Below are 26,168 nucleotides of genomic sequence, written 5' to 3'. Positions count from 1 at the left end.
TTCCTAGCCAAGGTAAAAATATCTGGTCTGATTCCAGTAAATTCTCCCATTCCAGAGGGTAACACATCCCAGAACTGAAAACAGAGATTTAAAATAAAAAATATCTGACCAAGATTGGCATTGTATTTCCATTTGAAATGCTCTCCTATATAATTCCCCAATAAATAGCTGATACATTCAGAACAAGCTGATGCAAAAATAAGTTTTACATGCCTGCCAGTGGCCTTGTAAATACACATAAGAGCAGTTTCTTTTTATTCATGTGTACCATTCAAATGGTTACAAATCATTTAACTGCTTACTCAGGAAAACAAGCCCAGCCCACCCACAGCACAATACATTTCATTATACAAGAATGTCATTTTAACCATTTGTCTCTGCTCATCACTGCAGCACCTACAACCCAACTTTCTCATGACTTCTTGGCAGGAACCACAGCCAGTACCAAAAATTTCCTTGATTTCAGGACCCACGAGGAAATCTCAGGTTCCTACAGGCCAAAAATAACTGAAAGAACACTGAAAACATTTGCTCACTCAAACCATCATCTGCTTGTCTCCAGCACTGTAAGTGGAAATGAAAATTGCCATGTGCCTAAAGCTGTGGAATAACCCAAATGCACCACGAATAACCCAAATGCACCATGAATACTTTCAAGCTTTCCAAGTTCAGACCACCAGATTTTAGGAATGCCTAAGAAAATGGTAAGAGCATTCTAGGGTAGGACAGGAAAGACAAGGAATAAAACTGCAATGCCAGAGTGGAAGGTACAGTAAAGGCTGTTTCCATACACCGGCTATTTTCTCTGTTAGATGGAATTTAGAAGGCACTAACAGAATCCTTCTGATTCCAGCCGGCAACTTGAGAAGGCACTAACAGAATCCTTCTGATTCCAGCCTGCAACTTTATATTAATTATGGGGGGAGGAGGATTTAATTAGCAATTTGGTCCAAGTGTGCCAGGTGGTAGTTACTGAGCAGCTGAGTACTTTGGCCTGCTAGGGAAGAAGCTTCTGTTGCAGTCTCTCATCAGGAGGCTGGGCAGGGAAGGGGAGACACGCTCCAGAGAAATGCTTGGCATGGCCTGCCAAGTGCCAAAGGAAGAACTGTGAAATGGCACACTGGGACAACTGCTATCCTGCTGCTATTAGTATTAATGTGTCTGACCACAACTACTGAAGTAGCTGAAGGCAACTTATGTTACACTGAAGAATAAAATCCATCTGAAAATCTAGAATGTTCTAGTAATGGTCAGTGTTTTAGAAATTCTGACCTAAACCAGAACTTTTCCAACACCTTTCTAAGAGAGCAGGATGGATATGATGTCTGTGAAGGCACACTGCTAATGAAACAAATGTTTCTTTAAAAAAAACCAACAAACCCAATGATCTTTCACTCTACAATAAAAGACACCCAGCATGCATTATTAACAAGTTATAAATGATGATGTCCTGCTGTCTCTGAGATTTACACAAACCAGTAAATCCTTTAATATATCTCTTAGAGATGATGTAAAAGAGGCTGAGGGTTTCTCCAAAATAAAATTACACATTTATCTGTTGCAAGAAGTCTTGATTTAATCCCACAACAGCAACTGAGGCAATGAAAACACTTTGTATAAAACATTAACTTACTGATTCTAAGCTGTTAGGACTTTTAAACCTATTTCCCTCTTTCCTTTTTTCCCCCTCATTCCTAGTTATTCCTAGGCCAAGACATTTTCTTGACTCTAATGTTTCAATTCTCAGCTGTCATCCTCAGATTTTATTTTTATTGAGAAAAATATGAAAGCATTTCCATGCTGGCAGGTTTTTTTAATGACTCTTCCTGAAGTAGCCTTTCTCCTCACCACCCTTACTTGGTTTCAGTGCAGGAAAATATTACCTCTCCTGATGACTTCTTTCCCTCTTTCTCAGTGCCAGCATTACTAGCTGTGAGCCTTGAAATTTTAGCAGTTGTCATACGCCACAAGGCCACGTAAACTATGATAAATCTGTGTCTCCAAAAGCACTTGGTCTGCCCTACCTGGCTGATACACCTCAATACTGACAGTAATAAGGAGCTATTGCAGAACATGCATTTATTTTTAAAGTGCAAGAGGTACTTTTATTGAGGTAACCTATATGGAAATTACTTTGACCTGTATTGTGCCCATAATTAAGATAATTTCAGGTAGCATTTGAGCTCTACATTAACTGGCAGTTCTAGAAAGATAAAAATTTCAAACTACCTACACTCAGTACATCAAAATGACAAAGAAAGCATTAGAAAATGCAAAGTTTGGAAATATATGGGGAGTGGGTACATAAACACAGGGAGCAGCAGCCCTTATAGCAGAAATAGCTGCTTCAAAGTCGAGACACACTTCTGATTGTAGAGTGACTCCAATACTCTGACCTATATTCCAACACAAACATTCTCAGAGTGTAATCACTAATCCAGGGATCTGCTTTCACAGTTTCACCCGTTCTCTCCCCAGATTTCAGCCCAGTCCCCCGTTCTCCAGGAGGCCGTGGCTTCCAGGGAGCAGGAGCAGGCAGCTCCAGGGGCCTGTTCTGCAGCCAGAGCTCACTCACTGCTGCAGCACCAACACTGCCAACACTCGGGGACAGAGCCTGCCCAGAGGCAAACAGGCCGAGCAGCCACAGCTGGAGAGGACAGCATATCACCTGAACACAGCCCAGCCACACTGCCACGACCCGTGTCCTGAGCACAGCCTGGGGGACAGCAGCCTTTGTCACCCTGTGCCACACACCAGGGTCACTGGAGCCAGCAGCTGGGGCTGCTCCTGCCAGAGGCCAGCAAGGCACGCCAGGGACCTGCCACAGCAGCATCAGCTGCAATCCTCCCCATAAACAGTCACAAAACAAAAACTGGCTCCACTGCTCTGGGTTTGTTCTGATCCTGGATAATCCTACACCTGTAAAGAAGTGCTAGAACTTTCCAACATGTCTTCACCAAAAGTCAAGGAAGTGCTGTGCTACTCCATGCCCCCATGCCCATCTGTTTGTGTGATTTTATTTCTGGTTCTCTTACCTTGTTTTCCCAAGGCTGGCAGCTGCTCTTCCAGGTCCCAGTCCAGAACACCTGTATTTACAGCAGGGGTTGCTCCTTCCTCTTCCTCACTGGGAGTGACTGCTAGAGGCAGCCCAAGCAGCGCTGTGAAATGGTGCTCTCACAACTCCTCTCCTCCATTCAAAGACAGCAGCTAAAGCAGAGCTTCACCTTCTCCTCTCCCTTGTGCTTTGTCTCCTCAGGAATGGGGCTGCCTGGGGCTGGCTGGGCTGTGCCCACTGTCCTGCAGGTGCTGCTCCTTTGCTGCTCAGGCACAGCTGAGAGGGATGATGAGCCCAGCAGGGTCATTGCTCAGGTGTTTCACATCAGCTGCTCCCCAGAGTGGCACCTCAGGAGCTGCAGTTTTTGCAACATGCAGACAAACATCTGATAGCTCAAACAATGCTGTGGAGCCATTTGCCTTCAACAAGTCAGTGCTTACATTAACGTTGGCATGGTTTTGTCTCAGTGTTCATGTGTAACCTTCAGAAGCTGCACAGGAAACAACAGAGAAGCGCTTTGTGTCTGTAGATAAAGTCAGAACTTCTGGTTACTGAAAAGGAGCAAGCAGCAGGTGTGGGAAGGGCAAGTTCCCTCCTCTTAGAGGCTGGGGGAGCCGAGGCACGGGCCGACCCCGGGCCACGGGCCGATCCCGAGGCACGGGAGGACCCCGAGGCACGGGCGGACCCCGAGGCACGGGCGGACCCTGAGGCAGCAGAGCAGCAAAGCTAGCCGTGCTCACAGGCAGAGGAAGGATAGGACTGCTGGGTGCTCTGAAGAAGCCTTTGCCTGTTCACAGTTTGTTCATCCATGGCTCTTTGAGGGACACACTTTTATGTACGATGAGCTCCTGGATTGTTATGGAATACTGAAAAATTTCAATCCAGTAACTTTTCCTAGAAAACGAGAAAGAAAAATACATCAGCTAGTGTTGTTCCGATTGGGAACGGCTAGAAAGAACGACACAAACTCTCAAGGGAGTTTCAACACGAGAATCCTCTAGTTTATTCCTTCAGACTTGTCTTATAGACAGATACGTGGAAAGTACAGAAAGGAAACTCTTATTGGCTAGCAAAGTGCTACATTACCATCATTGGTCAGTGGCACACTGCCCCCCTGACTCTCTCCTGCAAGGGAAAACAAGAGGACAGACAAACAGCACCTGGCAGTTGTTTTCTGTCTCTGAGGATTGTTTTGAAATCCTCCTTTGAATTCCCAGGCTAGCTTCTCGGGCAGGACTGAGAGGCTATGGGCCTGCAGTCTCTGCAGCTCCCTGCAGCCTGTTCCAAAGCTAGCATCCATAAGCTAGGATCTAAAGAACTCTACATGATGTGCTCTTTCTCTGAGCTGTTTGGGTATTTTTACAGCCTATACTGTCATGTGCCACAGTCCTCACTGAGGAGAGCATGGCAAAATCCTGGGTGAAGCACTCTGCAAAGCACCACAACGTGGTTTAATCCAACTTTAGCACAGCACTAATAACCATCTCCATTTCAGAGCCATTTACATGATGTGTATCGGGTACAACAGCCTGGCTTTACACTGCTGTTCCTATACACTGTGAACAACAAGGAGTGCGGTGACCAAGCTCCCCAGGCACACCTCACCACAATGCCTTCCACAAGTTTGTAACCATCCTCTCCTTGGCTACTGAAATGCCCCTGTGGTGAGGAAGTAATCTGGGGGGGCTGAAAGGACTGCTTGAGAAAGCTGTCCTCATCACCAAAAACTACAGCTTCTTACTATTTCCTGTCCTGCACATGCATTTCTAACCTTTGAAATTTCATCTGCTTGTACTGCTGGTATTTCCCTCAAACTGCTACACTCAGCACTTTTCCTGCCAAACTTACACAGGTCAGGCTTTTACATTATTAACAACTTTAAGTATTATTTAGACAAATTTCTAACATAAGGAATGCTTATGATCTCTCTGGTTGCAGTTCCCCTAGTTCTGCACACCTGTACAGAGCATTTGAGATGTGAAATCTTTCCGTGCCATGTCTTGACACAGGACCTGGACAGGGGTGTTGAATCACCTCTCTCCCATGTAACCTTGCCTCAGAGTCAGGATTTCCTGAGCTGGGGCAGGGAAGAGTGTGAGCAATCCTCCCCCTGAGGAGGAAGGAGCAGCAGGAACATTTGAAGAACAGACCGTGCCTCCGTTCCTGTCCCCTTGTGCCTCTGTTGGGAGGCAGGCAGAGAGCTCAGAGGTGAAGCTGAGCCTGGGAAGAAGGGCAGGATTAATGAAAGGTGTTTTACTTCTCAGTCCTACTGCGATTGAAACAAACTGCCCCAAGCTGAGTCTGTTTTGCACTGGATGGTAGCAGGAGCCTGTGACTGCATTTCCTTCTCCTCTCCAGCTGAGGAGGGCAGGGCCAGAGGAGGAGTTCTGGAGGGCACCTGCTGTCCAGTCTGGGCCAGCCCCCCACAGGTGGATACACTGAGTTACTGCATCCTAGATGAGGGAAAGGTAAATGGATTGCTGCAGTCAGTTAACATCATATAGGAAGCTTACCAGAAGTCAAAACCTTATTTATGTAATCCCTCCCTTCAATTGTAAGTCAGATTCAAGAAAAAATGGAAAATCTATTTAAGGCCACCAGCTAGATGATGAAACACATCCTTCCACAGAAGCCATTAAAGAGAGATTAACATCAGAAAAATGAAGAAGTTACTGTTTTATATGGCCAGAAAATGATTTTCAGTCGGTTTCGAATCAAATACTATTATGCTTACTGATAACATACTGCAAACAAGGAGCAAGAAACACATCCTAGTTATCAAATTAATTACCAATAATCACCTTCAATATGGAGCCTTGACAGTGATTTACTGCATCTTCCTAATCAAAGTGTAATTCTGTATCGGTAATTAACAGCAGAGGCAAGCTCCATTTTTGCCTATGTCCTATGTGTTCATTTTCTAGTCACAGTTTCCCCCAGTGCTGCAAGCCTTCTGGATTCTGGATTCTTCCCAGCCTGGAGAAGGCATATGCAGGAGCCACAGGGACATCCAAGAGCTCCTGACTGTGTGTGCAACAAGCCACACACAGTGATTCCTCTCAGGACAAACAAACTACTGAAACTGCAAGGAAAGAAGCTGGAATTGCTAGTTTTGGGTTGAAAAGCATGTTCAGCATATGGCTACTAAAATTTTTCCAGGATAATCTCAATGTAAAGGATGAGAAGAGTAATTATCACCAGGAAACAAGTTACATAGCCGTAAAAATATGGGACAATTCTTAGCAGCTGAGACACTCTCAAATCTCAAAGTTTGCTGATTAAGTATATACTTTCTGTAAAAGCAGTGAATTCAAGCAAAACCGGATACTTTGCATTAGCACAGCGCTGTATCTGTAATCCCAAATCACAACAGCTGCTTGAATATTCAGCCACCAAACTGGAAGCCAGGTAGCAGGTCTGTGATAAACAGAGAAGTCCTGGCACCAATATAATTAACAGCACAAAGCAGAACAAAGCTGTCCTAGCACAGGAGAAAGGCTGGATGAGGCAGTTCCCACAGCACACACAACAATTCCATTTATCACACTGCCTCCCAAGTCTACTGACATTTAAACATCACGCCTTTGAATCTCGTTTTTCCATTTATAGATGCACCTGCAGCAAAATCAGAAGTACTAAACAGTAGTTTCTAAGAGCACATTTTAACTGTTTATTTATTTCCCTCTGTAGTTTGATTTGAAGAGGTAAATTAGACTTCTCTAAGTGAAAATGAATCCAAAGAAACTCTTTCTGAAACTCTTAAATAGAAATCCTTAATGATTGCTCTTAGCCAGCTAACTCCTACTGCTGTGCTTTTAATCAGCCAGGAAAGGAACAGAGTTAGGTTTTGCAGTTCTTTTTTTACACCTCCAAGGTTCTGCATATAAAAAAATGTATTTCTAGATGCTGTTGTAAGGTAGGAGAGATATTAAACTCCACAGAGTGGAGCTACGGAATAAATACATTTGTGTAAAAAATATGAGAGACATTCGGATGGAGAAAGAAGAAAGGGCAAGAACTGTCAGCTGAATGCTCCATGAAAACATGAAGTGTTTTTGTACTGGTGTCAGCTGTGAGAGAGGGACTGGCAGAGCTGCTCCAGATCAGTCCTGAGCCATTGCTGAACTCACAGCAGGTTCTGCTTTTGCTCCTCCAGAACTTGAGATTTCCAGCAGCCCCCCCTGTGACACAGCCCAAGCTGCACTTCCTGAATTCCACATCTGTGTGACGTTCATGGAATGTCTCTTAGCACAAAACTTTGCTCTGTAAGGGCAGCACAGCAAGCTGTGCACAGCCACAGCTGACACGGTGACATGGGGCAGCAGCAGAGTGAAAAGTTCATCCAAAAATTAGAACTTGGCTAAAAAGGTAGAAGCAGCTTATCTGCCAGCGGGGGTAAAACTGACAGCGCCACAGATTTCAGTCTCAAGTTAGAATGTGGCCTCCAAACTCCAATGTTTACCATGTGCAAGTGTTGCTGTGTACTGATGGGCAGGCATTGCAGTGCTACCCCTATGCTATATACATATATACTGCATGAACTCATTATTTTCTTCATCACTGCCTCCTTGCTACCATACCTCAAAAACAAATTGTTTTCTTAACTCTAAATTGTAATAAATTTTGTAATTTACTGCTACGGTGAACACGCAGGGAGCATTAATGTAATTCTGAATTTTAAAAGCAAAGTGTTTTACTTTAAGTAGCAACTTCCTGAACAAAACAAAAAAATCACTTTTGTTGAGGCTGCTTTTCTTCAACAATTCACCCCGAGCCTGCTTCCTGTATTTCTACATAATTGTAGGTCATTTCCTAAAATTATTAATCCTATTTCATGTAATAGTGTATAAAACCCCCCTGCATTTCTCATGACACCTCATTAAATTCTTGTTTCTTACTGAAATTCTGTATGTAATGTACTAAACAGCTTTCTCTTTTGGACAGAAGTCAAAGAATATTTCAGTGGAACAGATCAGCCAGTAACTAAGCAAAGTCCTTCCTAATGAACTTAGTGGGTCAGCTTAACACTGCTCAAGTACATCATCATCATCATCATCATCATCATCATCATCATCATCATCATCATCTTTCAATAGTAATAATAATAATAATAATGTTGTTCCATTGAAAACCATACAAGGTATACATAGGTGTATATATATATATATATATACACACACATATGTATATATTTTGAGGATTTTTAAAAATTATTTGAGAGGTCTGGTAATTTAAATTCCCACTGACTTTTTAATAGGGTTCAACATTCTTAAATGTGAAGATGTATTGAGAAAGCATCTACTATAAACTCTGCTGTTTTTCCTAGTTCAGGAGAAATAATTTATTCATATTTTAGTACATTGTTGTTTAAAATGTCCTTTTTTTCTCAAGTGCTAACAAGAATGACATGGAAAACAGGGGTACATGCAGTTAATGAAAACAGAGTACAAGCATGGTCCTGGTCTGAAGACTAACAAACCTGGGGCTAAAGTCAGTGTTACACAGGGGAGGCTGAGACTAAACTGGTCTAGGTTCTTGTCTATGGCCTCAGCAGCCAATTCTGTTAACACAGACCCAATTCTTACTGGAACTGTTAGAAAATGAAAGGAGTAATTTCATAAATGTGGTGAAACTCACATCTAGTGAAAAAGTATTGAATAGATTTATTAACCAGCATTAATTTGCCTAATACATTCCAAAATTATCTTCACAAACAGATTCTTTACCATCACTTGTGAAATTAAATGGTATTCTGTTCCTCACTGAATAGTTTAGATAACAAGAGCAGTGGGAATTTTGATACACATATTTTGTAGTTCACAGTCAGATCCTGCTCAGGCTACTTGTGAGAATTCACAGGAGAGAAAATGAACAGTAAACACAGAATTATTTCAAAGCACTCCATATAAATTAGTTTAAAAGTCCAAGTGAATATTCACAGAAATAAAGAGAGTGATTAGCTCAGTGCTTTATTCCCAAAGACTTTGCACACGGATAACTCTGACTGGAATCTCTGAGTCCTGGCCAGGAGCAAGTCAGTGTTTATCTCAAAGGCTGAGGGGAGCTGGACAGGCTGTGCCACGATTCCATCACACACAGTGCCTGCAGCTGGATCCTAGGGAGCTTCCACTGCTGTTTGGGGGCAGAATGACCTGGAGAACTTGGGGAGACCTGGGAATGACACTGGCAAAGGAATCCTGCTCTAGGTTACGGATCCACTATCATTTTAGTGTTACACCAAGGCCTGAGGATCCGACACCACCCTGAGCTCGCTGCAGAGGCAGAAGCGATGCTCTGTTTGTGCACCTGAGCAGGTAAAGCTGGCCCTGGCTCACCCAGATCCAGGTGTCTGCTGGAACAGCACATCTTTAAAGGTGAGCTACAGGAAACTCCAGCAGCAGGCCCTGGGACTCCCTGAGACTGGTCCTTACCTGCTGAGAATGGCTGCAGTGATGTGATGTGATGTGATGTGATGTGGTGTGGGTGTCTGCACCCTACAGCCTGAGAACGGACAATTGCTGCCCAGAGGGGCACCACGCCAAATAAAAAGTTTTGCATCAAAAAATTCAAAACCTTTTCTAGCCTTTGTTCTTTTAAATGGGGAGAAGTTTCTGAAAAACTCATTTGCATCAAAGTGTATAGGAGATTCATTTTATAGCAACTGGATAAAATAATGATAGGATTTCAAGATCCTGTGATGGCTTCTTAGAAAGGGGATGAGGAAGGAGGAATAGATTGAATATTCTCAAGAATTACAAAGTATAGCCGTAGACTAGGATATTAAAAGCCTGTCTTGCAGAATTTATAGACTGCCATTAGGATTTAAATCTGTCAGTCTATCCTTGAAAAGACATTTGACTGAAATTATGGGTGGTGGATCTGTGTGTAGGATTAAAAGCTTTCAGCTCCCTGGCAGCTCTGTCTCAGTGCTGAGGTATTTGATGCTGAGGACTGATGACAGCAGACCATTATTTACTCAGTGACAATTCCTGGAGCACATGCTAAGAAGGTGCTAGGCCAGAGGAACAGAACAGTTTGCAAGAGAGCAGAACTGCAGAGAGGCTTCTCCCCTGGCAATCTCTGGGAATGCTGCTAATGGTCTCCACACGGGTAGAGAATGTTCCACAGAGCCTCAAGCACTTGGGAATGAAATAGGGGCTCCCTCCCAAGGGGGCACAGCTCCACCTGAAATGGGGACAGAAATTCAAAGGCAAAAGCACTCTCTGGAAGCAGGAGCTGTGGATCTCACTGTGATTTCAGAGCCATACCCAGTCTGCAGAGTAGCCCTCAATGTGTATGTTAAGTTGTCTTTCTTAGTCTCTGGAGACCGTTTATTCCTGCTGGAATTAGTTTGGATTGGGTCTTTAGTACCAGAAACAACGGTGGCCAGCATGAATTTAGTGACGGAGTGGGAAGCAGGAGACAGTAAAGGCTTTCACCAGGAGGTGACAACAGAAGCTCCAAGCTGCTCACTCTGCTTGGCTTCTTTCTGTAACAGAAGCTGACACCACTAAAGAAGTCAGGATAGCTGAAGAAAACCTCAGAGGCAGTAATTCCTAACTAAACTTTAACAGAACGAGCCTCAAGGTGCCATGTTTAATCAGAACAGGCAAGCAGGCACAGGCTGGTAATACACAGCCATTGGAAATGAAAATTTTTCAGAGGACATCCTCTGAGGTTGCTAAATTTTCTGGTAATCATAGGAAGAAAGTTCTGACAACATCCTCCTGCAGTCAGGGCAGCACACACTGTCAGTGTTAAACAGCACAGTCTGAAGGAGTGCCCTTTTAACAAGGAGCCGTTGGGGATTTATGAGGAGACAGAAGATGTAGGGTAAGGTGAGAATGGCTCGAGACCACCAGTAAACACAGATTTGTCTCCTGCACCGATTTGGAACCTGCACATGGAAGAATGGACTGAACTGTTATTTTCAGCAAGCAGATCTGAGCAGACTCACCATGGACTTGGTGACTAACATTTCCTGCTGCATGTTTCTCCTGAGTAACTCACACTAGCTCCTGGGCCTTCTTTCCTGGAGCACTGCTTTCAGCTGGAATACAGCTGATTTTCCTCTGAGCAGCTTGGCTAGCACTGTGCTCTGGCTGTGTGCAGGCAGCAGTACTGGTAACACAGGGATGTCTTGTTCCTCTGGCCCTGGCCCCAGCCCAGCAGCGAGGGGCTGGGAGGGGACACAGCCAGGACACTGAGCCCAAGTGACCCAAGGGATGTCCCAGAGCCTGTGGGGCCATGCCCAGCACACAGAGCTGGGGCAGGAGGAGGAGGAGGAGGAGGAAGGAGGACATCCAGGGTGATGGAGTTTGTCTTCCCGAGTCACCGTCACACGTGCTGGGGCCCTGCTCTCCTGGGGATGGAGGAACACCTGCCCAAGCATGGCAAGTGGGGAATCAACTCCTGCTCTGCTTTCCTGGGGTGCACAGATCTGCTCTGCCTGTTGAAATGACTTTAACAACCCACTGGGTTTCTCCCTTCTGCCCTTCCAATTCTCCCCCTGCCCCACTGGGGTGAGGGAGTGAGCTGCTGGATTTTACCCATCACACTTTGAAAGCTTCTGTCTTTGAGCTGTAAACCTCCTGTCCAAGGAGCTTCACACTGCCTTTTGTCCACAATGCATTTGTGCATCTTACATGACTGAATGGAAGCTCTTGTGCTGCTATCAGTGTTTAAATGTTTAGATCTTCAAAGGTGTGACTGGCCCAGGAGCTCAGAAACACACTCCTTGTCACTGCTCATGGCACAGACACGGTACACAGGCTGGTTTGCCCCTCACATTCCAGATTCCTTGTCAGCTCTCTGGTGACCTGAAAGCAGCTCCAGGGACCATGACTGAACCTACCACAGCTAATCACAAGAAGATGATATGGCTGATTTCAAGGAAATACATTACAATGTAAATGAGCAGAAATCCAGGAAAAAACACCCAGCTAATTTCCAGGATCCAAGCAGATAGCTCAAACAGAAGACAGATGTTTTACTTTTCAGACAGGCAACTGACAATCCCTCTTGCTCCTTCTTTTCACGGACCCCTGTCCCTGCTGTCCCAATTCCTACAAAAATGACCTGGTTTTCAGAAATAATCAGTATGTCAGGATGACTTTGGAGATCCCCTATGTGTCACTGATAGCTGCTCACACCCAACTTGTGCAAGCACACTTCCAGCAGACAGACTCCACATTTTGATATCCAACAGGTCACAATTCCCAGTTTCATACAAGCTAGGCCTTACATGAAGATTCCCAAGTATCTGAGTGTCTCACTATACACATAAAATACAGAGCAAAGGCAGGTTCAAACAAAAGCAGCCTGATGAAAGGCTCACCCAAAGTAAACCTGAACAAGCCTTGTCCTTGCCCAAGACACCACTGATGTGTACATCCTGATATAGCTGAAACCTCACAGTAATGAATGAAGCACTGGCAGAAGCTGTAACAGCACCAGTGACAGGAAGCACAGGAAAGGCATGAGCCACAAATCCTGAGCTAGATGGTTCTCTTTGAGTTCAACACACTAGCGTTCCTTCTCTTTCCTCTTTCACCTCAGACACTTCAGGAGCCAGCAGATACATCCAGGCTAAGGTCACTGCAGGAGCAGCTGAAAGGGAAATTGAAATGTAACTGCTCAGCAGTGCTAATGGGTGACCAAAGAAATGACTCTGCTCTGTGTACAGCCACTAATGGTGGTAGGACCCTGACCAATGCACTTAAAAAATAGATTCTAACACAAGTTCTCATTGAATTTGCCTTAAGGAGTACACTAAAAGTTCTCTATCATATTACTGAAATTAGGTCCCCACTGTGAGAGATTATTTTCAGATTATGAATCTATTTGAATTTAGCTCGTTCTAACAAGAGATCTTAAATTACCTAAAACATTTTTTAAAACTCAAATTACTGTTCCCTTCTCCACCCCACAAACTCACTGTCACCCGAGGCTGAACTTCTGCATATACAAACTGACAGCAAAATGGGAGCCAGATCTCTGTGATACTAAGCATTTATCCTCCATTAAGCTCTGGAATAAATGATGATGGGCAGTTTTTAGTTATTAATAACTCCTTTTAAATTAGGCTGTAATAGCATGTGCCATATTTCCTGGACATGGAACAAATGTTTCTGGGTGATTTGTTTACACCACTGAAAGCCTGGCATCAATAAGCTCCATTCCCCCAGGAACAGTTCAAGCTGAAACATGAGTGCTGTGTAGGGAGCACAGCAAAGCACTGCACTGACTTTGCAAACCTGCAGGAAAATGAAATCACTGTAAAATGAGCACTGTATCTGTATTATCCTCCTAAACCATCACCTTTGCATCTATTAAAACCACTCCTGTTCATGCTGCCCTAAAGGAACGTGCAGAGCCAGAAGCTGGATGAACACATTCACTCTGCCTGTTCCTCAAGGACTGGGAGCTGTGGGAGCTGCCATCACCTACCATCCTCTTCCCCAACCTCATTCATATTGACACTCCTTCTCCCCCACAATGTCAGGGATTTGTTTCTGAACAATCCTTTCTTTTCCCTGAAGTTCTAGCTCTCCTATGTTTTACTGCAATGAGAGTCTCACTGGTTAAAGTCTTGTCAGAATGCTCTACGGAGTTTTTCTACCTTTATTTTATTATGACTAATAAATTAGAGATTCTGATCTTGAGGAGAATAAACAAAGAGTAAGTCCCTTAATTTCCTTCTCCCTCACACACCACTTCTAAAGACTGTCATTCCTCCTTGGATTATCCTGAATTTCAGTGCTCCCCAAAGAGAGATCCAGACCGAAGCCGAGGGGTTTTTTAACGACTTGTTGGCAACAGCTTTATTTCAAGTCAGCACAGGTGACACACCTTGCACAACAGCTTTGACATCACACCTGTAACCTGCTAGCTAAGCCCCAGCAGATGTGACCAGATGTTCAGCCTGGAGTCAAGCCCTGCAGCCAGGGCAGGATTCTCCTCTTTCCTGGCTCCCAACAGTGACTGTGTTTGGTGCTGAGACAGGAGAGCAGGCAATGGCTCAGCAACTGTCCTTCCCCATGGACAAACTTCCCAAGTTTGGGGATGTTATTTAATTCATTTTGTAAGCAGAAATGATAACTCACATACAGAAAGAGAGTGTGGCAGTGTAAGTCTCCTCCAAATGGGAAGTGTTTGCTAGCAGCCCTATGGAATTCTCATTAAGAATGGTAACGTGGCCAGTGAAAGAGTATACAAAGTGATTTTCTAGAAGCCAAACTTTCTAATTAATCCTGTGTAATATAATACATATAATCCTGTAATGATTGTGTCTGCTGATGTAATTTTATCAATGTCAGTGCTGATTTTAGGTCTGCTGACGGTCACTTAGCAAACACTGTGTTCTGCAAAGGTGCAAGGCCACCAGCAGACAAACTGCTTGCATTTAAAAACTAAAAGAAAAATAAAGCTATTCCTGATAATAACTAAATTTTGGAAGTCTTATTTGATGAATAAGAAGTGGGAGAGCAGTTTCCTTCCTGGAATAGTACAGTGTGAAATAAAAAAGAATGCATATGGACCAAATGGTGAGTCTAGGGAATTTCACGTTATTTCAGCCATGGAAACACACAGTACAGAATCCATCTGCCCATCTATCATATAAAGGCCCCATATACCATAGAGCCAGCAGGGCATTTCTGCAGCTCCAGCTGTGTTTACTTTCAGGAGGTGTGGGGAGCTCCAGAAGAATGGTGCTGTGTTTGCTGCTGAGCTCCTCAGTACCACACCCTGCTGAACACACCTGCTGCTCTCTGCGTGGAGCTCTGGTCTCCTGCAGCCACAGGAACGTAAATTACTCCTCTTCAACCAAAACTGCCTCGCACTGCATAGGATACTGGATGAGCCAGAACTTGTTTTCCAAGGATCCACGGTACAGGAATTATTTGCCATATTATCTGTCATAACAAACCTTCAGAGCAGCATACATTTTTTAAAGCCTTCAGCAGGTATTTGAATAATTTACTTTGACAGTCAGACTTTCTGCTTCTATCATGAGACTTTGGTCAGAACCAGACACTGTAACTCACCATCCCCTGGGTTTTCCAGCTTTTTTCAACACGGAGTGAGCACAAATCTAACAACCTGCTCCCCAATTTCCCAGGCCAGGGGGAACTGGAATGCTGTTTAGCCAGAGCAAAGCCCTGCTCTGTAAGCACAGGTGTTTGTTTTGGGCCAAAGAGAGCTGTGCCAACTTATTCTTAAACAGCCATAACCAAACAGCAAATTGTTATTTCAATTGGTTTCTAAATACTATCTGCAGTATTTTCCTCCTCTGGAATTTCTTTGTAGCAATAAAGGATATACAAAACCAAGGCAAGCCCACAATCCTTTCCTCACCTACATCCTCACCTTTGAAATGAATCACTCAGGTAAGGATGAACGATACAAATCAAAATGCACTTGGAATAAATTCACCTCGGTTACACATTTGGAAGAGCCTGGAAAGTACTATTATATGGATTAAATTGTTGGAGGCAATGACACAGAAATTCTCTAGGCACCCATGGCACTAGCAAAATCTTTAGAAAATGTATTTCAGTTCTTAATAAAACTTCACAGCCCAAGACAAAAAGAGACTGAGAAAGAAAAAGAGGAGGAGAAATATTTGCATTAATAACAGCACAAGGCTATTAACATTCTTGAGGGATTTCCTCCCCATAAGAAGCACCTTCATAGACACAAAGACATTCAGAAAGCACTTGTGCCTTGCAAACTTCACAGCTCATTTTCTGGGTTATTTGGAAGCTCTCTATTAATTACTTTTAACAGTGGAATCAGCCAGAGGAGTGCATCCTGCCATTCTCCCCTCTCACCAAAAGCATTTGGGATGTAGGAAATGGTAACAAGTCAGCAGTTTGTGTGACCACAGGCACTTAAATGCCAAGCAGGAGAAGATGCTGCAAGAGGCCCTGGTGTCTCACAGTAGGTGAGCACAGGTGACACTGAGGAAAACCCACTTTCACCCCAACAGCAGCTCTAAGCTGGGTGTTTCACCTCCACAGCTCAGCTCAGCAGGCAGCTGGGGACTTTTACGTTATCCAAACCCACTTTCACCCCAACAGCAGCTCTAAGCTGGGTGTTTCACCTCCACAGCTCAGCTCAGCAGGCAGCTGGGGACTTTTAAATTGTTCTCAGAAGGTTTCCTGGGCTGACTCCTTAGCACTTTACAGAGATCCCTCAAATCCCCTGTACTGACACACACAACCCCTGGGATGTGCCTGATGTGTGACACTACACCGTAATCAATGTACAAATATCATGCCATTAATTCCAATAAATACCCCTCCATCACTTCTAGGGGCTTTATTAGGTTTTGTTCTTTTTTCCTTGGTTCACTTTTTATTAAAGTTGCCTTTAACATCCCAACCCATCCTGCTCAGCAATGCTACTGCTTAGCAGAGGTTTATTGTTAAGTATTTTTAGCAAGTACCTATCATCAAACAGGTGTTAAGACAGACTTGAACTTGTTGCAGTTAACTGCTGGATAAATACTGAGACAACATAACTAAATCTGTAAGAAACCGCCCTTCAGTACCTTACATGAACAACATCAATAAATCACAAGCACCTTCTGTTATATCAGAAGTTACATACACAATCCTGAGTTATCTGCATTTCATCAGTTCATGGCCACACTAAACGCAAAAAACTCAGGAAAGCATAAAAATGCAATGCAGCACGAAAAACCTGAACTCCTAAGAAAGCAGGCTGAGCAATCACTTGATGTATCCCACAAACCAACACAGAAGGCTTGGGTGGGAATCAGAGGTGAGGGAACATTATTGAGCTATTGCAGGCAAACAGCTTGAGCTGTGCAAGCTGGGATCCCAACAGCAGCATCCCCCTGCCTGCAAGGACCCAGGGAGCTCTAGAGGCCACTGCATAAAGGACAGGAATCCACCCAGCACTCTGCCTTTGCAAAATTTCACTGTGTATTTCTAACAGTCAGCTTCCTTTAACAAAAGAATGATATCCAGGACAGCCTGAGAAAATTCATCCATCCCCTGGTTTCTAACGCCCTTTCCACAACCAGTCCTTACAACTCTTCCTGTACAGGTAACAAAACACATGAGATCTTTCCTGGTTTTATATCCTTAACCTAATAAAACCAACTGAAAACAGAAACAAAAAGGGAAAATGTCTTCTAAACACTTGACTCAATCCCCTTACAGCCTTGTCCCTGAACTCACAGCAGTTGTGATTGCTGGGTCTGAGAAGGTCGAGGTGTAGATATCCCAGCAAGCACCAGCTGAGCTGACAACACTGATTCAGGCACGTCTGCTTCTGACAGGAAGCTCCAACAAACCACCCAGGGTCCTGTCAACACTTAGAGACTTCCTGGATTACACCCCACCAAAATGTGGTGTTTGGAAGAGGTGTGATGGGCCTAGGTACTTAATGACTTTTATGGGACTGACTCATCACTTATTTAAAGCTAAACTAATGGGAAAATATCTCGTAAGTTAGCTCAGGCTTGATCTTCAGCTATTTGCACAAGGAAATCTTTAAGGAGTACCATCAACTACTGTGAGACTTGTGTCTTGTGCTGAACATCAGTCTGATGCAGCATGCTTTGAACTCAGTAAAAAACCCTGTCTTTGAAGGATCTGCAATTTTGCTTACTCGTGGCTGCCTGAGTTTCAACTTGTTTTTTCATCTCTTTCCTCTACTGTGAGCAACACAGAAAAACATTAAAGTTGCCTCATAGGTTCGGTTTTTCAGACCTGTGATTTAATGGGAGATGATGGATGGGAACCAAAAAGCAAACACAGAATGAAGCAAACATCCAGAATGCATATGCTATGAGAAGAGGAGAGCTCTTCCCTTGCTGGATGCTGCCATTTAATGCAGCTTTAAATTAACAGCCTGTTATTTAAGTAATTTAAACCTATAAGTCAATCCCTTCTATTATTTTCCCCCAAGGATTTAAAATATTGGAAGAAAGCTATTCCAGAGTTTCTGAAGTTACAGAGAAAAGATGTACCAGCAGGTACAGAGCAAAGGAGACTGGGTGGTTTCGTACCCAGGCTGTGCCAGTACAACAGCAGGTAATGTCACCTGAAACACCTTTCTCACCTTTCTGTTTCCACAGTACTCCTACCCTCAAAACTGGAGCAGTGAATGAAATGCAGAGCTCCTCCTGCTCTGGCAGCACACTCCAGCTGCCCTCCAAGCATGAACACTGAGCAGCAGAACACCAGAACACGCCGGAGAAGAGGCTGGCACATGAACCAAGGAGAAAGCCAAGATAGCTGCCAACACAGTAAAGAAAAGCCCTTCAGAGTGTCAGGCAGGCTGAAGTGAGCACTCCCTGCAGCCCACAGCACGGGCACAGGCAGCTCTGCAGAGCCCTTGGCACGGCCAGGAGCACCCATCCCATCGGGGAAAGAGGTGACTGCAGCATCCCAGCACCTCCCAGCACCCCTCCAGTTCAGAGCCAAGGGGAAACACCTGCAGCAACAGCAGGAGGAAGGCACATGAAAACGTGGTGGGCTGAACCCGAGCCTGGGGAGAGGGGAGGGAAAGCATTTCTCTAGAGGAGAAATTGCTTGGCTTTTTTTCTCAATATTTGGATCACTAATTAAGTCTGTGTTAGTTGCCAATAAATTAAGGAAAATTCCCTAAGTCAAGCCAGCTTTGCCCTTGACAAATATGCTATTTGATGAACTACATGCTTATCCTTGTATTAAATTCAGATTAATTTTACAAGAACTACTCCTGCATGAAAATAATTTCTCTCAATGCCAAGGTGCATTTCCTCCCTAGCCAAGAAAAAAAGGGTACAATACAAACCACAGCTGAGAGGCCTGAAGGTAGTAACAAATTCCCCCATGCCAGTAAAATGACAAAAACCGATTCTTACAAACTATTAGCAAGCTCGCACTTAGAAGAGATGAAACAATGCTCTACTCAGCACTGTCAGACACAAGGTGACAGCCAGAAGAAAGGGTTTCAGTGACTCAGCCCTACTGTCTCCATTTCAGACAGCAACCCAGACGAGTCTCGTGCTTCATCTTATTCAGCTGGCTTTGGAGAATTCCAGCTTCTGGCTTTTAGTAACAGAATCTGGGTTTCATGGAAGTACTGACTGAGCCCAGCTGCCTGGTGTGGTGTTTGTGATCACCTGTGCCAGGGCCCGGAGGCTGGGCAGCCCTGTGACTTCTGTGACACGATGAGAACAGGCTCTGGCTCACACACACTCCCTGGAGCTGCACCTCTGTCCCTGCCAAGGGATTTCACTGCAACCTGTCCATGTTTAGCTGTCCTTGCATGAGAGGCCTGACCTGGGCAGCCATGGCAGAACTTTTGTCTTCTCAGCACCATTCCTGTTGTTATAAATGCATATCGTATTATTGGCTTTTCATAAATATTATCATGAATATTATATGTATGAGATTAGAAAATTTAGCTGTAATAATATAGTCTTCTTTATTTCTGTTATTAATGAAACTTAGAAATAGTAGTATAATACATGTATGTTAAGCTATGACATAGCATTAAAACAAAAACTGCTTTTGTCTGTATAACCCAAAGACTGAAAAAGATGGCTACAGACCCTTTTTTTCTTTTGTAAACTCTCTTATCCAGATGAAGACAGCAGTGACCAGAACTCTGGGGGAGGAACTTATTGCATTTCTGGTATCAGAGAATGTAAATCTCGATGGGAAGGGGGCAAGAGAAAACTAAACAGAAGAACACCAAAGATCCTAAGAGGAATGTATGAACATGTATGAGAATTTATGGATATGTAGGAGGGTTCTGTTTTTAAGGGACAATCCTTTGTTAGTAAGGTGAGCTCTCTTGGCTGAATGCAGAGACACCCGGCCACATCTGTATACTTTATTTTTTTCTCCTAATTGTCTTTTTTATTAAACTTTTAAATTCTATAAAAAATATGTGAACCTCATTTTTCACACTGTTCAGGGCAGTCGATAATGCAGATCTCAGATCTCCCACCCGAGCCACTTCTGAAAATGGGACCTCGTTCAGGATGAGCCACAAAAACCAGCCAAAGCAATCCTCCTGCAAATTCTGCTGGGTGTCACATTTAGACACACGCTGCATATTCCACCAAATGTCAGCTCAGTGCCATCTGACTGCAAAACAACGAGCTCTGCAGTTTACAGCAGGTCAGTGTGGCTGCTGGGCTGCACAATCTTGCAGCTGGGGGCAGGATGCATCCAGAGGCAAAGCTCTGCCACTCTGCAATCAAGAATTCATTAAAAGTATCCATGCATGTTTACTAGCTGCTCTCCAGTTTATGGTTATTGACACTCTCTCCTTCAATAAGTAAACTGCCACTCTTAGAGCTTCTCAGTTCAATTAAAAAGGAAGAAGAAAGAAGAAATATTTTCTGAGAACTATCAGACACATTGTTTAACCAACACTCTTTAATCATTGCCTTTGTTTAAAAATAGTGCTATAAAATCATTATTAACACAAGCACTGGTGATCTACATTCCATTAGTCCATAAAACTTGATAAACTATCAATAGTTCAACTGCCATCAGCATTTTTGACTGCTTTATGATACAGATAAATTGAGTAGGCTGAGCTTTAATTCCAGTTTTATAATAATGCCCCTGGTAAACTTGATCTGGCTTTCAAATCACTGCAGCAATGCAGCTGAGAAAAAATTAAAACATATTTTACTGTGAAAGAGCATAAACAAATCATTTTCATTTCAAGCTACTAGCATTCATTTTATTTTTTTATGCAGGTACTCTTTCTGTATCTTTAAATATTTCACTGATGATCTGCCTGCTAGGAAGCAGGAGCAGAAATATGGTCAGAAATCACTGCCTATGAACTTGCATCACTGACAGTCTAAGGACTGCCTGCATGCTAAGGACAAATCCATCTTTGTGTACTTTTTATTGGGGGAGCTCTAAGCATCTGTCCTTTCTCTGCTTCTGAAAATTAACACCATTAAATATTCCCCTGAGAAAGTGCCATCCATTTCCCAGGGCACAAATGCTGGGGAAGGGGAAAGAGGTGGAGTAATTGGTTGATTTTCATACAAAATCCCTAAATCTCATCAGCTAATATAAGCTGCAACTCAAATAAAAGCCCAGTGTAGCAGCTGTGGGAAAAGGATCCTCACAAGGAGCTGAAGAGTTGTGAAAAAATGTCAACAGGGGTTTATTAAAACACACTGAAGATAATCACCCTCCGAACAATGAGCAGCAAAGGCAAGCGCTGAGGAAGTGAGAATCTGTTTATTATTATTATTATTATTATTATTATTATTATTATTATTATTATTATTATTATTATTATTATTATTATTATTATTGTGTAATTACAGTCAGTGTAAGAGCAGCACTGAAGGATTCCACCCTGTTCAACAGGCACACCCAGGGGACAGACTCAGAGCCCCAGATGTGGGCTTTACACAACGGGCAAACTGAAAGGAGTCATTCCCCTGATTTTAATGCTGGAGAACTGAGGAGTGGAGCAGCAGAGCAGAGCAGGGGTAACGCTGTCCCAGCACCATGAGCTGTTAGAGATTAATACCTGAACACATTCTAGTGAGTAACTCCACACATCAGGACAAATGAACTCATCCTTTGCCTTCTCACACCATCTCAGCTGCACCTATATTGAGGTAATACTGTGCCCAATGATTCCTATCTGTGAAGCTAGATCTTTTATTAAAACACATAAAAAATAACCAAAACAATAAACCCAAGAAGTGTGTTCTTCTTTCTTTGATTTTAATTAGGAAACTACAGAGAACATCTCCCTTCAAAAATACCACTCTAACTGGTAAGTGGGTGGTAACAGAAGGCTAATTTAAGTAAAAAACAATAATGTGAGACAACTATGTAAATGCAATGCCCATAAAATGCCTCTTCTTTATCATTTAAGAACTGAGTCTTACCAAAAAACCCCCATATTTTCTCTGCAGAAAAAATGGTTTATGAGAAGATTGGAAGCATATGCTTTATTTCCCTTTCATCACTGCTTTCTAGCACAGTATTATTAAAGACCTCATAAATTCAGATTAGAAATTGAGCAGCTCATTGCAGGTACTTAAGGTCAATTATTAATAACAACCTAAACCACTCAAATATTACTGACATTAAAACTTAGGCAGTAATTTCAAAGTACACCACCAAGTTGCATTGAAGGAAATCATGCTATTACAAGTTTCTTCCCTTTTTTGAACTTCTGTTGTTTGGCAGAGCAGACTAGAAACAGAAATGATCATTCCAGTCCTCCAGGAAGTCTTTTATTCTAAGGATTTAATGCATTAATAGATGACTAAATGAGGTGCATAAAAAGCCTGTGTCTTGAATCCTCCTGGAGGGGAAAAGGCAGGAGGTAATTCAGATGCGTGTCAGTGTTTGTTCCAAAGCAGAAGCTCCGGGGAAGCCAAGAGCAGGGCCAGGCAGCTCCTGAGGCCAGCAGCAGCACCATGGCCCAGGCTCAGGATTCCTGTCACTCAGCTGGGAGCAGTGCCCAGCTCCTGGGGCTCAGGGATCTCCTCCTGCCTCACACTGGGGCCAGGGCTCCATGGCACACCCAGCAAACTGGGAATGTACAAGCACACCTTCCTTCCACTGAATGTACAGACACACCTTCCTTCCACTGAATGTACAGACACACCTTCCTTCCACTGAATGTACAGACACACCTGCCCTCCACAGTGCCTGGTCCTTGGTTTGTAAAACCCCGCCCAGCCTGGGCACCAAACGCTCAGAGCAAACGCTCCTGCAGCAGGCTGTGCACCCCCCATTACACAGCACGTCTCTGCCAGCCTGCCTCGGGCTCTGCTCCCCTGCACGGCCCTGCTGCCTCTGCCCTTAGCTCTCAGGGTTTCACAAAGGCAATTGTTTTGTAGGTGGTTGTGAGTCAGCAAAACCACTTTTAATAAACAGCCTAGATGAATATTTGCTAACAGAACCAAGCATCCCATCAGTGACACATTCTGGACTTTTTCCTTGACCAACATCCAACTCCTTACATCAACTGTCTTTTCCTCTGGAAATCTTAAGGTGTCCAGTTCCTTTCTTATCTGCCTTTCTTTGCAAACACTGTGAAAATACAATTTCCATCACAAAGTCTTATGAAAGTATTGACTGAAACTCATTAATACACAGAAAACCCATTTTCTTCAGGTGAGTTCTCATACCTTGTTTTTCAAAAGGAACTTTTAAAACATCCCTAACTTTTTATATAGGGACAGCCACACAGCTGGCTCCTCTAAGGAAGTACTAAAAATAAAACTTACTAAAACCTGTTTTCTGAGACAGCAGTATCACATCAGTGCTACAAAACTACTTCCACCATGCTATTATTCCTAGGACAAAAGGAGATTACAACACACTGCTGGACTCTTCTTCTACTACATAATTGCAGACTCTAGCTTCCACCTCTTTCTATTACAATTTTCCACATCCAACAACCTACTGTCTGTGGGTGCAAATACTCCTAATGCCCTGAAAATCTGGAAAATAAATTTGAATAAGCTGTTATTGACTTTTGGGGTAAAGAATGATGTGTGTTTAACCAGTGTTTCTCCCTCCTCCTCCTCCTCCCTCCCACTCTCCTGGCAACTTTTCATGTTCAGGGTGCTAAAATGGAACATAGATTAGTTGCAAGTAATTTGTTTTCCCTTTTCTTCCCAGAATTATCTGACTGCAATGGCTACTCTTAATAAGCAATTAAAACTTAAATTGTGTACCCTACGGACAGTCACATTAAAATGGAACAGAAAATAATGCCTGGTTGCAAATCCTTTGTTTACAGTGCAGCTAATCATCCTGCAGAGCTGGGATAAGAAGGGTCTGCATATTCTGCAATGAGAAAATAAGTTCAAGAACAAAGTGGGCTGAGTACTCCAGAGTTCTTGCTGACACCAAAGAAGTCTCATTCCAGCAGAATATTGGTCTGAGAGCATGAGAATCATCTCTGAAGAATACTGCCTGACCCTGTGCCACCCTGTCAAACTGCAGACGAACGGGAGCCGAGCTGCAAATCCCTCACACCAGAGGAGGCCTGACTGTGGCACAGTAAAAGACTTTGGGGGATGGATTTTTGCTGCTCTCTGAGCAAGAGATCCATTTCTGGATGACCACAATGCTGAGAGGACGGTGCCTCAAGGGATTTGTCGAAGCTCTCACTGCAATCCTACAAGTCAAATTCCTTTTCGTGTGCATTCTGTGGGCCTGGATGCATAAATGACTGGCAGATGCTCCATGTAAAAATTATCTCTCACGTGGGAGGAAGAATTCCACAAGTGTAGATTAAAAATATTTCATAAGAATATAAGAAAGTCATTGTACAAGAACAGGGGGGATATTTATTCTAATTTACTTTCTCACAGGACCAGATGCTACAGGTGCAAAAAATAATCTTAGTTCTGGCATTTGGTATCTCTGCAAACGTAATCCATATTCCCTTGTGCCTGAGCTATAATCATCTTTCATTACATAATCACAAGTCTTTTTCCCAAAGAGCTCCAGCCTCAGTTCCGGCTCAAAGTGAATGCTGGTCAATTAAGCACCAGCAGGTATTATTTTGTTTAATTCTTATTGCTCCTTATAGACCACACTATCGTGTGAAAGTATTTATCACATGCTGTTCAACCCTTAGTTTAAAAAGAGATTAATGATGGATAAACTCTTCCACATCTCTCATCCTGAGTCCCTGGTTATGTCAACAAAATGAAGTAAAAAATAAGCTATCCACGTGAGATGTTTTCCCTGGAACTCTGGAAGATCTCCTTTTATTCTTTTGGCTAAGCAAACTGCAGTTTGCTCCTTGGCAGCTGGAGGAGGCAAGACCAGATGTGTGGTGCCAGAGCTCCTGCTCCTCCTGCAGGGCCCCGCTGTTCCCTTTGCACTGCGGGGCTCCAGGCCGAGGCTGCTCTGAAGCTGTGTGTCTGTGTGTGCGTGTGTGTGTGCCTGTGTGTGTGTGTGTGTGTGTGTCTGTCTGTGTCTGTGTGTGTGCAGACACACCTGTCCCCCGTGTGGAGAGCACATGGCCATCAGCACCACATAAGGAGGATTGCTCTACCACAAGCACGGATCCACGCAAATACCTTCTGTGTCAGCACACAGACAAAATATCACCTCAACCCCCTCCTCCTCCTCCCAAGCATTTCACTGCAGCTCATCCTCCCTCAGCTCAAGCACCACAAGTTGAGCTCTAAACAAACAAAACCTGCTGCTGGTGAGCACCAGGAACTGGAGAATGAAATAGAGCTTTAGAGTCAGTACCTTCCCAACAAAGATCCAGTATCAGCACATCTGCAGGCTCTGAAATAAATGCAGTGTTCCCATCAAACACAGCTGACACCTTCACAGGTGTAGCTCTGGGCCCCTGCAAAGGTGCACTTGGGTGTGGGAAAGGGATGTTTAAAAGACAATCCCACACAAGTGTGTCACAGAGCTGCTTGCTCCCCTGGCAATCTCCATTATCCCATCAAGTGCAGGCCATTCCTACAGCACCTCTGCGCTTTGTGGGAAAGCTGCTCCTTCTAGGAAGGCACAACCATGTTCTATAAGCAAACACCTGGATGAATTAAAACACAGAAACCCCTACTCCTTTCATTTGCACTGCCCTTATGCCTTTCAAAAGACTCCTCCCTGATGTGGTCTCTGTAAGCTCAAGGTAAGAAAACTCCCAACTGTTCCTGAATCTAAGCAGTAATAAATGGTTCATGATATTTAAGGTAATACCTTTTATAAAAAAAATACAAATTGTGTAATATTGGTAACTACAGGAGACTTCACCTTACGAAGTTACAGTATTTTGCTAGTCACCCATGGCATGTAAAGCACAGAAACAGCCAATTGCTACTCCTGTGCATTTGTCTTGGAAAGACGTTCCTCTGTAAGAACTGTCTTTCATTTACTGGCCTTATGTCCTGTAACTCTGTTTTGCTTTCTTCCTCTTTTAAAAAAGAGCAGATGAATTAAGAAACATCTGCTGTTCACATGTTCACAGCCCCTGCCTAAATCTGGTGTTTGGTTCATGACTCTGAGATAACAGATCTTTATTTTCCAAGTCTTATGCCTTGAGATACTTTGTTCAAACTTAAAAGAAGCAAAGAAACAGGAAAATTCAGAGGGATTTATTTCTG

At 43.5% G+C, this 26,168-nt stretch overlaps 2 long non-coding RNA genes across 3 annotated transcripts in view; both read right to left on the bottom strand.

Moving 5' to 3' along the window:
• LOC111931518 (uncharacterized) overlaps positions 1-3,777 on the bottom strand; it is a 36,161-nt gene extending 32,384 nt beyond the window's left edge. For both annotated transcript variants that reach the window (XR_015290101.1, XR_015290100.1), the window contains exon 1: positions 3,036-3,777. This is a non-coding gene — a long non-coding RNA (uncharacterized LOC111931518). The remainder of the gene's footprint in view (positions 1-3,035) is intronic.
• An 86-nt stretch (positions 3,778-3,863) lies between these two features.
• The window catches only part of LOC147651987 (uncharacterized), a 102,791-nt gene continuing 80,486 nt past the window's right edge, over positions 3,864-26,168 (bottom strand). Inside the window, exon 4 of the long non-coding RNA XR_015290104.1 lies at positions 3,864-3,949. This is a non-coding gene — a long non-coding RNA (uncharacterized LOC147651987). The remainder of the gene's footprint in view (positions 3,950-26,168) is intronic.

This window comes from Cyanistes caeruleus, chromosome 8 (assembly GCF_971803275.1).
Source record: "Cyanistes caeruleus chromosome 8, bCyaCae1.hap1.1, whole genome shotgun sequence".
Taxonomy (NCBI): Eukaryota; Metazoa; Chordata; class Aves; order Passeriformes; family Paridae; genus Cyanistes; species Cyanistes caeruleus.
Note: the sequence above shows the minus strand (reverse complement) of the source record. Positions and strands in the feature narration are given on the sequence as shown.